Source organism: Aptenodytes patagonicus, chromosome 1 (genome assembly GCF_965638725.1).
Source record: "Aptenodytes patagonicus chromosome 1, bAptPat1.pri.cur, whole genome shotgun sequence".
Taxonomy (NCBI): Eukaryota; Metazoa; Chordata; class Aves; order Sphenisciformes; family Spheniscidae; genus Aptenodytes; species Aptenodytes patagonicus.
Window position 1 is genome coordinate 53,506,511 of NC_134949.1, and position 14,715 is coordinate 53,521,225.

At 44.2% G+C, this 14,715-nt stretch overlaps 1 protein-coding gene across 10 annotated transcripts in view; it reads right to left on the reverse strand.

The window, feature by feature from the left end:
- ANKS1B (ankyrin repeat and sterile alpha motif domain containing 1B) overlaps window positions 1–14,715 on the reverse strand; it is a 450,635-nt gene that overhangs the window by 82,360 nt on the left and 353,560 nt on the right. Inside the window, exon 1 of one of the 10 annotated variants that reach the window (XM_076335308.1) lies at window positions 10,486–10,507. The exons of 8 other annotated variants lie outside the window; for them this stretch is intronic. The gene's annotated coding sequence lies outside the window, so the exon portion shown is untranslated. Of the gene's footprint in view, window positions 1–9,729; window positions 9,744–10,485; window positions 10,508–14,715 lie in introns of those variants that run through there. One more of the 10 variants, XM_076335313.1, reaches the window with a different exon arrangement.

A 14,715-nucleotide genomic window follows, 5' to 3' on the forward strand; every position in this document is an offset into this window, starting at 1 on the left:
ACCTGAAGTTTCTATTCCCTTCTGCCATCACTAGCTTTTCCAGAATACAAACAGACAACATTAAAATTGCCTGTTTTCAACTACTCCTGTCCACAATTTAACAAGTTTACTGTCCCTAACTTGAAGTTTCACAGCCTGAAAATGTTCTGTAGAGGTTGGAGGGAGTCCACTTTGTCAGAGCTTCAAGAAATAGAAAAAACTGTATCAAAATTTTTTATTTATGATGAACTACCTCAACTTTTATCCCTTTTCAGATTATAGAAAACCATGACTGACATTCTTCTTTTTGAGGAACTGCCGTGTAGAAAAGGGAGACGGAGATTGCTATAGTGTCAATGTAATTTCTGAATGCATCACACAATCTTTTGTAATATGTCAAAAGTATAAACAAAAACACTCCATGTGTCATAGTCTACAAAAGGTATCAGGTTTTATAGCATAACAACGCATGACAGCTCTCTTAATATTCTGATAATTCAGTAATTATGTAAATACCTTCAAATTTGATTACACAGATACACACACACCCCATTAAAGTTTAAGCCAAGCTCAGACTGCTTTACATGTGAATGCAGCAACATGAAAACGGTTAGACTGAACTCAGTTATGCCAGTTTTCACACGGCTGGACTAGACCCTCTGCTCACCGCAGCAATGTGCGACAAAGAGTGACTTGAAGTTATACTTATGATCCCCTAATCCTCAGTTTGAACCTGTAGGACATGGAGATGCCTCAAGGCTGAGCTAAGCTTCAATCACCCACTCCCTCCCACAGGCAGGGAGATCCAGACCATCATCTCATCCTCTTCAGTGGAGCCCTATGCTGAGGGGGGAGAGCAGGAATAGGAAGAACAACAGGAAGCTGGATGGTGAGATCCACCTTGGAGACCATTAGTCAAGGGGATTCCCCACACACAGCCCAGTAGGGCAGCTCCACCTCTCCTCCGCCCACGAAGCAGCACAAAGGCACCAGGGCAAAAGGTTAGGATTTGGTTTTTGGAAATGGTAGATGTGAAAAATGAAGCATAAGGTACATAATATAAAAGTATAAACTTCAGACTAAAGAACCAGGAGGGAGGCGAGTGGCAGAAAAATGTAAGATAAACCGAAAGTGCTAAATTCCACTTAATTTACATGTTTGAATCTACTGTTTTCTTGCTATTACCACCTCTTTAGGAGCACCTGACTCGTAAGGATTTCCTACATTCCTAATAAAGTAATACTTCAGGGATGTTACTAGCTTTTAACCGGCCCCCTCACCCTCTTAGTTATGTCATCACTGTATTAGGATCAACATAACAGGGTTTTAACCAGAACAGGTTGTGGTGGCTGAAATAAGATATTCTAAAAATAAGATTTATAAAAATGTGACACATCAGCCCCTAGCAATAGCAACAATACCAGATATAGCTTCTGTATAATGCATGAACACAGGATTACTTCCATGAATCAACAGTTTTGCATTAAAGTATAAAATCATCATCACATACAGATAACGAAAAGTGAAGATTGGTTAGAAAAGAAGAAATTTTATTTTACATGAGTATTTGTACCTCCAGTGATATAATGAGATTACGAAGGTCAAATAACAATCCTGTTACTTAAGTTACATAACTCAAAATAGGGTGCATGTCAACGTAAGAACAACATGGAAAGACGACTGCTGTTTTGTATTTATTCACTGCTTCTAATTCAGATTGTTTCTTTTACAGTACTTCTGTTCTAAACTGCTTTTGCAAAAGAAATTTTCTTACAAAGTCTAAGTTCTTATACCATAAGGCAAGAAAGACATTTTTTAAAACATATTCTATGCTACGCTCTGCAGATAAAAAGGCATTCTTCTCTTGCAAAAGTCCCAGCATAGATTACCAACCCTGGACACCAAAAAGCAGCAAGCTGGGGAACCACTTCCCAGTCCCACCAAGCTACTGTCCTCACTTGGTGTGGTCTGACTGCTACAGGGCATTACCAAGTCCTCAGGTACCACACGTGTACAATGCTGCACCACACCAAGAGTCAGCAGAAGTGGTAGCTTTTCTTTACTTGTGAAAATAATTAGGAAACTGTTTGTTCAAAAATAAAGCAGCTTCCCAACTTTCTGTTGACTGGAATGGTCTTCGGTATACATAGTAACAAAGAAAATATAATCTGAATGCAGTCAACTATTTAAACAGGAAAAATTGCTATTTTGGGGGATATGACTTGCTCTTTAGCTTATGTTTTAAATTGCATTTATTTTTAAATGAACATTACCAATACTCTTATTACAGAAGTATAGTCCTGCAGTACCATCTTTAAATATCAAGGCCAAAGGATTTCAACAAAATTTTTGACCTAGGAAGGTCACTTGCTTGTATATATAGTAGAACATGGCATATTTAATGAAATCGTTCAAAGGGAAACTTAACACTCTACAGCCAAGCTTTCCAGATTAGGACTGCCTAATGTTAGTTTCCTATTTCCACAACTGAGCATTTACAGAGAATATCAGCTATACTAACGCTTCCTCTAAAGGCACCTTTCCCTTTGAAAGCCACATATTGAATTATAAAGTTTAGAGCCTAATTTTTAGGCCACAAAGATGGAAAATATTGGTCTTGAGCTTTCCTGTTCAACATTTCATTTTCTCTGAAGTTTTAGCCAATTAATCGGGCAATGCAAATGAGTCAAGAAGTAAATAAAACCACATTAAAAGATAGCATCTTTAGCAAGAGTCCATGGAGCTTCTATCAGTGTTAGGGCTCTGATGCTAGTGATAGCAATAGGGGGATGCTTACTACCTTCAGAAAGGTATGTCAGGAGATGCCCAAATACTGCTTCACTGCAGTTACAACTGAACTTATTGTTTGTTCTTCTTCCTAGTATCCAGGAATATTACTCCTGATGCGGGACACGATCTTCAGCCTGTGCAGTCAATGAAATCAATGGTGCTATGACAATTTAGGCCAGCTGAGAACCTTGTTCAAAATCTCTGAGTGCAACCCCTTGGGGTACGTGATGCTTTCTTCTCCTGCCCTATGCTTCCTTGTGCGCATCATCACTGCAGAGCTACTGCTTAGTCCCAGACAGCTCTGTAAAGAACAAAAATGGTGACAGCAAGCCTCGGAGAGGGAGCAGGAATGGGCACAGCCAAGCGCTAGAGGTGGAAAGGGCATATTTCAAACAGGTCAACCCCAAAGACAATCCTGAGCTAGTTGGTGGACACTTATGAACTGAACATGATGCAGACAGCACTAAATAAGTACTTGTTATCGCTGTGCTGTGATCGTGACTACCACATCCACAAAGTATCTAAAGGGTAAGTATGAAGCTGTTTGGTGGTGTGAGGAGATGGTTGGGTGCACAGTGGTTTGGAAGCACTCAAGTCTTGGCACCACATGATGACCCCAAAATCAGTATCTTGAGTTAAGGCAAAGGGCCTGTTAATATCTCAAACAGGTCATAAAGACACTATTTCAAACAACAAAAATTAGAATCAATAGAATCCAACTAGAAAATGATAGTCATAATATTTAGTACTCTTTCCATGCTTTCATGCTTAAAGAAATGCAACTTTGCAGTATTCAGACAATATAAAAGATTTATTGCCATTTTGTACAAGTACTTAAAACTGACATGGACAATCAATTAAATTAATAAGCAGTGGGGAAACCCCTAGGAAAGGTTAGTGTAACAGATTTTCAAACCTGTGAGCACCTGTTAAGCTTAGTATTTTAACTGTGAGTTTTTAAATGAAGATCAAGTTTGGAAGTCTTTGTATAACGTGCCTTCTGTAGAGCCAATCTTCACTTCTGAGATATCTGAGCTGGGCATAACATGGATTAGGATTGAGAAGTACTCACAAAGGTCTATGAAAATCCTTGAATTCTTGTTTCTTGCTAGTGCTAAGGGCAGGAACACCACCACATTCAGATTTTAAAGAAAAATAATAACTTGCATTCAGTTTTGTAATGCCTTCAGTAAAAATACAAATGAGTCATAAAATACTTCCCTTAGGTTTTGCTAAAGTATTCTTCCGCGTGACAATTCACTCCAATATCCACTTACCTCTGTGGTGGTTTATAAATATTAGTACAGAATGTTTAAGTTCTATGTATTTGTATCATATAATAAAAACGCAGGTGTTTCACAAACCAACTGGGTACTCATTAATAATGAGCTTTCTAGCTGACTGCACGATTAACAAAGTACCACTTTTCCTAGATTTTAGAATTACCTCTGAAAACATACCTGGAAAATAAAAGCATTAATAAAGCATGACAATCGTATAACAGCTCTTTGATTACGGGATTCTGAAGGAGATAATTAGACAGTTTTCAGTTATCTTAAATTTTAAGTATTTTAACTATTTGCAAACTGACATTTACCCAGCATATTTATTTATGCAATAAGTGACATTACCTAAGACTTTATAAAACAGTAAGAAGTTGCTAGATTATTTCTACAAGCACTTTGTATGAATCTAGTTAAAATTATGAGAGCCTTAACACCAATTTCAATGGGGCAAGATGAAGCCTAAAAACAGTCAGATGATCACACATTACAGCAGTAAAACTTCTATAATTAAAGTTATTCCTATTATACATGTATACACACATACATACACACACACATTTTAGTGTTATATAATAAACCTTGATGAACATTGGAATTGATTCTGCATTTTCCTATATTAGGAGTAATTACATCCAACCATTTTTGTGACTTACCAATTTACCAGTGGCTTTTACCGTCATCCACAATACTTAGAAATAAAAAGATACTATGTGTAATAGTGTTCTTCACTGAACAGATACTGAAGATAATTTATTTCTTCTTCGTGTATACCCTTGGTAAAAGACTCACTGACATCTTTGCAAAAGCTTTACTTCAAAGTATACAGAACCAGCCAGGGCAGCATACGTGCAGATACCCAGAAGCGTTGAAGGTCTGACTCCACTCTGCAGTCTGGAGGACCAGTCAACCAAATGAAGAGTTTAGATGATCATCCACAGTTGGACAAGCAAAACAAGTGTTTATTACCTTCATGTTTCACCACGTTTAAATGTACTGAAAAACTAAATGTTTATTCCCCACTGTAGAGAAGCACTTTCTGGAAAAAAGTACTTCAGAAATTAAACAATGGGCTAAAATCTTCTGTCAAACAGGCAAAACTCCCTGATGACTTCATCTGCTATTACTGCAGCTACTATTAAATTTACCCTTTTTACAGCATCAGAACTTAAAATATCCTAACCAACAGAAAAACCTCTTTGGATGTTTGCTGACTGCAGGAACCAGGGACAGAATGAAGAACAAACCAATTACATTTAACAAACCTCATACAGATCACCTTGGATTTCCTACATCAAAAAGCTGGAAAAACATAAGCAAGGAGATGTATCTTTCTGTAACATGTCCCAGTTTCATGTTTCTAGAAAGAGTAAACTCCAAAGGCAAAGGCGTGGGAGAAAGAACTTCCATCTCAAGCTTCCTAAGGCCTTTCTTCCCCACCAGACACTTATTTTGGGCACTGCTAATAAGCATATAGCATGTGTGGTACATTTAGGAAAAATAGGATAGTTACAATTACTTAGTTCCGAACCAGCTGGAATTTCCAATTGGTTTTCCCAAAGGAAAAACGCCCTTCTTTTTGGTAGTTTAGCGAGGGATCATGCAAGTCTTGGAAACGAGTCAAGATACGAATATCTACAAGGGGAAAAAAAGTACAAATCTTAACCATCCGCAGAGTGAATATGTCCCAATGTTGAAGACCACTTTATAAAGTTGAGCAAGTGCCGTCAAGTGATACAACAGCCAGAGACTTTAGAAGATCCTCAGTTACACTGTCCTTGCTCATCACCTCTTCTCTTGATCAAACTGCGTTTCAGCCATTTGACTTTAACCCAATCACAGTTCTCAGTGCACAGATATATTGGGATTTGAGTCCTAACGAAAGAGACAAATGCTGGGTATCATCATTACACTGATAACACAGCAGACTGTACGTTCTTGTGATTTCTCTAGAGGTATCACAAAGATACTATCCAACCCCACAGGAATGGGCCAAGCAAGGACTATGCAAATATCATCTGTCTTTAAGAAAGGCATTGCAAAAACTCTCCAAGATGTTCCTCAGTCAATTGAGTTAGAAATATCCCACTAGTAGGAGGTTGAAGGCAGTAACTAAGGAATGGAGGAAGACCAGAGATGGTCCTGGATTTTCTCCTTTGTGCTTGAACATTTCCATGACAATAAGAACCTGTTCCACTCTGTGATCCAAGGACAGAGATAGTCTCCAGGAGGTGTGCCAGCACTTCTCTACCCAGAATCACTATTCTTTTACCAAGGAAGAAGGGCTACCTCTCTGATGATTTTCCTTTGGTTAAGGTTTGTTCAATACTAGTATCTTCACTCCCTTATGCTAGACATAATGATTGCTATCTGCAGCTAACATGAACTTGGGCACAAATGCCATTTGCAATGTTGCAAGATAGAAATTCATTGGGGGTGACAATGTCAGCAAGATCCTTTCCTTTCTTTAACACTATGCTCAAGCTTGTGAGAGTGAATCCAGCCCAGATTTGAGGGGTTTTTAAATGAAGAATCTTTGGAGAAAGGAAGAAATGTTTCCTAGTTGACTGAAGGACCTTTAGAAAAATTCTATTGCTCCAGAGTACATAAACAGAAAGGCAGGAAAAAAAACCACAACATCAGGTATCTCCTCTTCTTCTCCCAGACTACTGAGCAGTATATAACCCCATGTCAAAAGCAGTATGACCACTGAAACTCTCCCAACAACGCCTCACTGTCTTTACATGTAATCCGTAAACCAAGACTATCTCTGAGAGCAAATCAAACAAGGGAGCATACTGATAGTGTATAGAGCTAAACTGTTGAGAATAAGGTATGTGAAGACCTGCATTTTTGGATCTCAGTGCTCAAAATCCTCAATTTAACACGCTCAAACGCTCTACCGAAATTATCACATTTCAAAGCTTTTCTCCTCAAAGGCAAAAAATAGGGAAAGACTATGGATAGAGACAGCAATCAAACTATGACAACGAAATGCTTTCCCTAGCTTGATTACCTTGTCAAAGCCAGGTTTATCTAAAGCATAACCCTTTGATACTTGGAAACAAGACTACTGTCTTGTAGACAAGCTGGCATAGTTGGCACATGGACTAAAAGATCAAGCGCAAGCAGCCCTCTGTTATTGCCTACACAGAGGGAAAAATTACATTGGACTGTGAAGAGTGCCAGGCTGGTACAATTTTCTGAAGGTGTTAGTCTCCAGAATTTGACTGTGATTTCTTAAAAATAAGCTTGTAGCTCATATAACTGTGAAGACAACATTGAAAATGTGAACTAGTATAAACCAACATGTTCTCAAATGTGAAAACAATCCCAAATCTTATCTCTCAGAGTAAAAACTGGCCAGTTCATCACAATGATTGTTGATTTGGAGGACTAATATAAATTTTCAACATTTAGTAAGCAAAGTATTGTGATAATAGGATCATCAAGAAAAAAGTCCAGTCTTATAAATGTAATATAGCCATGCTTGGTATTTGGCAGATGAATATGATTGGACCCAGAATGATACCACTCACTCTCATCTCTGCTTTAACTTCCAATCTGCACGCAGAGCAGGTCTCTCAGGACCAAGAGCCAAGAGAGCTTAAGTCCAAGGCTTGGCTGTTTCTCAGTCTGCTCAAAGCAAGGTGGAAGTTTACTATTTGTGAAGAATATTATTCATTATGCCTATCACTAACATTTAACAAATAAATACAAAGATCCTTACCAAAATGCCAGTTGTTTAATGTTAAAACAAAGCAAAATCTGCATCTTCCTGACTGCTGGAAATAAATTAAATTAAGCATTTCCAACATGGAATTCTGATTCCTCCGACATTAAAATGTCTTGCTCTTGGAATGTGAGTCAAATCACAACTGACCCGGGTCACAGCTCCTTCCTCAAGTTCCTCAGTAGCAAAACTCTTACCTAGAGCCGATCTGCTCTTGTTTCTTAGTTCAGTGCAGCCTTCTTTAATAGCAGCTTCATTGACAGCTCTGTTCCTAATTTTCACATGTTCTACCCTCCTTTTTTAACTCCATGTGCCCACTTCTAGTTAGAGGTGTCATTCCCCCCCTCCCCGCTCCCCAAAGAAAAATGCTAAGGGGAAAAGCATCAAGCCCTCAGCTTTTCGAATTCATTTTGGGGCATTGCATTTAAATAGAATGAATATGTATAGTATATCTTAATTTGCCTTCTTACTGGATAAATTTATCTCTTCCTGACTATCACATCTCCTTTCTCTGGAAAAAAAAAAAATAAAGGAGTTCACCAATATTACAGAAAGCAGAGCTTACTCTGAATACATCAGCGAGTTCTTGCAATTCTCATCTGTCAACCATTTGCACAAATTCTTGAAATGGAACTTCTCAGGTGCATAAGGTTAGGAGGGTCTGCGAGCGACCGCACTACCACAGCTTGTATGAGTTATATACGCATATCAAAAAGAACAGACCTCTTAGCGAACAAGAGTCACCAAACCAAAATTAATCAGCTAAAATCACTTACTCTCCAGTCTTTTCAGAGTATCGCTGAAATTTTTAGGATGCCATCAGAACGGAGTTTCAACTCGTTATGGTAATTACACACCGTAGGAACAAGGTTTCGTACTTTGCAAACAAGTATCCACTTTACATGAATGCTTACAATTTGTATTCATATTTATTCAGGAAAAAATGTCCCCATTATCACGCAACAACCTTCCACTGAGGTTTTTTTTAGCAGATTATTATATTTTATATTTCGGCATATACAAAGGATGACAAAAATTGGTTCTTAATGCGTATTCAAATGAGAAGTTACTATCTGTCGTGTCAGGGTCTACTTTAACACTAGTTTGTGCCTCATTAATGGACTAAGTTAAAATGTTCTTTAAGGAATCATTATGATACACTATGTCAGTAATCCTGCCACAATGGACACTGTAGCTTTCCTCATTAATGCCGTTGCTGTCCAGAACGGTATGGAGCACACCTTGATTTCGTGCATGTGGGCATACATTGCCACTGATCACAGAGCAGAAGGAATTTTGCAAGGCACATGGCAACATGCATCAGTCCACATGCTAAAAATCCTCAGGAAAAGCATTACTGCACGTGTGCAGCAAATTGAGTTCCAAATGAAATTCTCAGGTATCATTTTTTTTCTCTCCCAATACCAACACTGCCTTCTCGCTATAAGGTAAAATAACTGTTCGTTAAGATGTATTCTTCAAACACGAGCCCTTTCTGAGATTCCGAAGCATGAACCAGATCATTCTGATCTCTACACACTTCTGCTTTTCATCCCCCCCCCCTTTTTTTTTTTTAAACAACCGTAGCACTTCGCTCAACTAGCGTTCTTTAAATAACCGAAAGGACAAATAGCGGTGCCTTGAACCCGAGACCTCGCTCGACAAGTTTTAGACCAGGGCACATCACGGCCAAGTTCAGAGACCTAAGAAAACAGAGGTTTGCAATGCGAACACTGACACAGCCCCCCCCGAAAGCAGCAGCTGCAGGCACTGTGCGCCGTGCTACCGCTCTCCCGGGTGCAGCACGCCGGGTGGATGCCCACTTTCTCCCCCATCCCCGAGATCAATCATTGCTCGGAAACGCACGGAGGGAGCCCACCGGGGCAGGCAGGGCTGGCCGGGGCGCCTTCCTCCCCCTACCACGCCGGCCCGGTGAAAACTCACCAGCCAAGAGCACCGGCTCCGTCAGGCGGCTGAAACTCCGGCCGCCCCGCTGCCCACCGCTGCCCCGCCGCCGCCTCCCCGCCGACCCCCGCCCGCCCCGGCAGCGCGGCGCCCCGCAGCGCCGCCGGGCGGGAGGAGCCGCCGCCGCCGCCCGCCCCAGCGCCGGCGGAGGGGGCACCGGCGAGGCAAGGGCTGACATAATCCTGCGAAAGCGGCAACCGCAGGCGCCACCGGCTCCCGCCCGCCCCCCGGGGTCCGCTGCCGGCGCTTCGCCTCCCCGGGCGGGCCCGCGCCGTGTCCCCGTCCCCCGCCCCCTGCTCCGGGCTGCACGGCGGGGCGGGGGCGGCGCCCGGTGGCCCCGTGCCCGGCCCTCCGTGCTCGCCCAGCCCTCCCCTGCCCCCCGGTCTCACCTAGGAGCAGCGGCGGCGGGCTGAGCTGCCGAGCCCGGCGGGGGCGGGGAGGGAGGGGGGGGGGGGCCCGACGTCTCCTCCGCAGCCGCTACCCCTCCGCGCTGAGCATCTTCCCCGCGCCCCGCGGTGAGTCAGGCAGGGAGAGCGCCGCGGAGCCGCGCACACCGGAGCCCCCGCCGCCCTCCCCGTCCAGCCGCCGCCGCGCGCGCCCCCGCCGGCCCCCCGCTCCCCCCCTCCCCGCCTTCCGCGGGGGCGCGCGCGCTTCGGAGCGCGCTGCCCGCGGGGGGGTGGGGGGGGGCGGGGCGCGGGGAAGCGCGGAGCGGGGCGGGGGCGCGCGCGCGCTCACCGCGGCTCGGTGCGGTCCCGGCGCCGCGCGGGCTGCGGCGGGCGGGGAGCTGCCGCGGCGCCTCCCCTCTGCCCCCGCCGTTACTATGGATATGGGCCCTGCCTCTCCTCCGCGCCCACCCGCGCAGGCGGGCCGGGAGCGCGGCGGGCGGCGGGGCGCTCCCGGGGGGCGCCGCTGCCCCGGGCCTGGCGGGGGCCGCGGTGCGGGGCCGGGGCGTCTCGGGGGCGGAGGGAGCCGCCAGCGAAACTCTGTCCCCGCCGCCGGCTGGCGAACACCTTCCCTCGCTCCCTCGGCAAAACCGCTTTTTTTTTTTCTTTTAACACTGGTGTCTAAATAAATCTTAGCCGAGCTCGAATTCCTGGTTAATACGAACAAATAAGCCTCCCACGGGATTGTTTACTTCAGTAACTGCATGCCATTAAGCAGCATCCGTGCTGTCTAATAAGGGAAATAAAATAAAAAAGATAACGCCCCTGTAATTTAACTTTACAAAATGTCAGAGGACAGAGTTGCACTTTCAGTCCCCCATGGTGGCTCTTATCTCTTACTCTGCTTCCCCGAGGAAGTTATACACTTGATGGCTGAGCACATTATCTGACAAGCTCAGCCAGCGGAGGCTAGAAGAAACATTTTACTGAGTTAAAAAATATTACTCTGTTACGGCAGGTAATGTGATCAGGAGTATACGGTTTCTAACGGAGGCGGCATTTCTCTGGCCCGCTCCCAGCAGACCTCTCCAAGACGCCAGCCGGTGAGGTGCCCCAGGCCCTGATACTGCCTTTGGAGCTACCAAGTCTCAAGGAGAACCGGCTTTTCCGTCTTCCGTGGAATAAAAGTCTTAATAAAAAAGTGGAAGAAAAATCAAGCGTCTCTCTCTCCGGGCACGGTTTTACACAGCCAATTCACGGTGCTGAAATTCACAGTGATTTTCAGCCTCTGCAAGATGTAGAAGCTGCGGACCCTGTACATCAGCAAGGCATACTTTCCAAGCACACATGCAAGTCCATAGTTCAAATTTCTCAGAGACCTCACGTTGACTAAATGTAGAAACGTAATTCACTAGCCCTTTGCTTGGCATGTCCTACTGCATGTGCTTATATAGGACTTCAAGCATAGATGGCTTTGTGCACCAAAATAAATCCTATTTGAGGCTCTTTTGATTGTATGTCTCTCAGAGCTTTAATTAGGTCTCAAACTAGTGCTAAGCTGCATTTTTTCAAAAGCAAATCTTTCAAGAAGTAACCGATCATATTAATAAATGGTTCACTTGGTTATAAACAGCATTGATGACACCCTTTCTCTACAAAAAGCACGCACATAGCCACCGAGCTCAGCGACGTGTAACGGGTCAGCTGGATTGACTCAACTCAACCCCAATATAGTGCTCACTTCGAATGCGCTAGTACGTTTGTGAGTAAAGGCAGCAGAGTAAGGTTTTCTATGAATCAGTAAGAGCAACTTTTGATTATTTAAGGGTTGAAAGGAATGCTTAAAGTAGTAATGCAAGCTCCTAGAGGTAGTTTTCTATATCATAACTGATTTTAGTTAATTATAGAATCATAGAAACATAGAATCATTAAGGTTGGAAAAGACCTCTAAGATCATCGAGTCCAACCGTCAACCCAACACCACCATGCCCACTAAACCATGTCCCTAAGCGCCACATCTACACGTCTTTTAAATACCTCCAGGGATGGTGACTCAACCACTTCCCTGGGCAGCCTGTTCCAATGTTTAACCACGCTTTCAGTAAAGAAATTTTTCCTCATGTCCAACCTAAACTTCCCCTGGTGCAACTTGAGGCCATTTCCTCTTGTCCTATCACTAGTTACTTGGGAGAAGAGACCAACACCCACCTCGCTACAACCTCCTTTCAGGTAGTTGTAGAGCGCGATGAGGTCTCCCCTGAGCCTCCTTTTCTCCAGACTAAACAACCCCAGTTCCCTCAGCTGCTCCTCATAAGACTTGTTCTCCAGAACCCTCACCAGCCTCGTTGCCCTTCTCTGGACACGCTCCAGCATCTCGACGTCCTTCTTGTAGCAAGGAGCCCAAAACTGAACACAGTATTCGAGGTGCGGCCTCACCACTGCCAAGTACAGGGGCACGATCACTTCCCTCCTCCTGCTGGCCACACTATTTCTGATACAGGCCAGGATGCCATTGGCCTTCTTGGCCGCCTGGGCACACTGCCGGCTCATGTTCAGCCGGCTGTCGACCAACACCCCCAGGTCCTTTTCTGCTGCGCAGCTTTCCAGCCACTCTTCCCCAAGCCTCTAGTGCTGCATGGGGTTGTTGTGACCCAAGGGCAGGACCCGGCACTTGGCCTTGTTGAACCTCATACAGTTGGCCTCGGCCCATCGTTCCAGCCTGTCCAGGTCCCTCCGCAGAGCCTTCCTACCCTCGAGCAGATCAACACTCCCACCCAACTTGGTGTCGTCTGCAAACTTACTGAGGGTGCACTCAATCCCCTCATCCAGATCATCGATAAAGATACTGAACAAGACTGGCCCCAAAACTGAGCCCTGGGGAACACCGCTCGTGACCGGCCGCCAACTGGATTGAACTCCATTCACCACAACTCTCTGGGCCCGGCCGTCCAGCCAGTTTTTTACCCAGCGCAGAGTCCACCTGTCTAAGCCGTGAGCCGCCAGCTTCTCTAGGAGAATGCTGTGGGAGACGGTGTCAAAGGCCTTACTGAAGTCCAGGTAGACCACATCCACAGCCTTTCCCTCATCCACTAGGCGGGTCACCTGGTCATAGAAGGAGATCAGGTTGGTCAAGCAGGACCTGCCTCTCATGAACCCGTGCTGGCTGGGCCTGATCCCCTGGTTGTCCCGCTCATGCTTTGTGAGCGCCCTCAAGATGAACTGCTCCATAACCTTCCCCGGCACCGAGGTCAGGCTGACAGGCCTGTAGTTCCCCGGATCCTCCTTCCGGCCCTTCTTGTAGATGGGCGTCACACTGGCAAGCCTCCAGTCATCCGGGACCTCCCCCGTTAACCAGGACTGCTGATAAATGATGGAGTTAGTCCTTGCCAAATTAATGTCGGGGAACCCTAAGCATTAATTCAAAAGCACATCTTAGGATAAGGTTTGGAAAGTTATTTTGATTTGAACTGAATACGCTCTGCTTCTTCCCACAGCTCCAGTTTTTCAAGAAAATCTTATAGATGCAGTCTGGTGTTTATATAGGTTTGATATAGCCCATATGGAGAAGGACTGAAAAGAATACAAAAGTTTAGTTTCATCCTGAATCAGGAGAAAACATAAACATTTAGCAATGTTTCCTGAATAGAATTCCAAAGATTTAGACTGTAAATATGAAAATGACCATTTTAAAACATTTCTTTTTCATCTTTTCAAAACATGTTAATGCAGTATAAAATATTGCATCTAAATTGTCACTGTCATTTTTGTTCTGACATGAATAGGTCTTTTCAAAGCAGACGTTTTGGCAGTATTTCCTTAAAATGTCTAATGTTGGTTATGGATTTGTCTAAACTTTTCCAATACCTTGGATCCCCACATCTCTATCCCTTCAGCTAACAAGACTTTCTGCACAGTTCCAACGCACTTTGGCCTGGATTTTGTGATCTGTGTTTGTAAATTGAAATCAGATCTTTAGTGTAGGTGGGATGTGATCCATCAACAGCTTTCTGAGTTAGGAGCAATACTTTAATGGAATTGCTAAGCCAGAGGAGGAACAAGTTAAGGGTGTCAGCGTGAGTCCGATGTGATGATGGCAGAGCGTGGTAGAAGTGCCAGACGGTTTCTATACCTGCCATAAACATCATTACTTCCATTGATTGTAACATACTGCAGATTATATCAGTTCTGCGTGAAGGAAGCAGGTGTGTAACAACCAGCAAGTCCTAGGAAAGGATGAAGGTTTCTAGCAAGATGGTGAAAAAGAGGGCATTTTTAGAAATTTAGAAGCTCGGTGAGGAGGCAAACGTGAACCTGGATTGTTGTACTATTTTGACAGGGAAGATCTGCATGATTTCAGCACGAGGTACATCTCCCATTCAGTCACTCTCACCTTCATCTTGCCTGGATGCCTTTCCAGCCGGCAGCTCTTTCTCTAAGGTCTGACCGCCTGTAGCTGAGTAGGCGTCATGGCTATGTCAGTGGTGAGTGAGATGTATCTGCACCTGCATGCTGTCATCAGCTGAGAGTGGTACCTGATGCTCTCACGCTGCTCTTGTTTTGGAATTGAAGAGAAGGTTGGCTA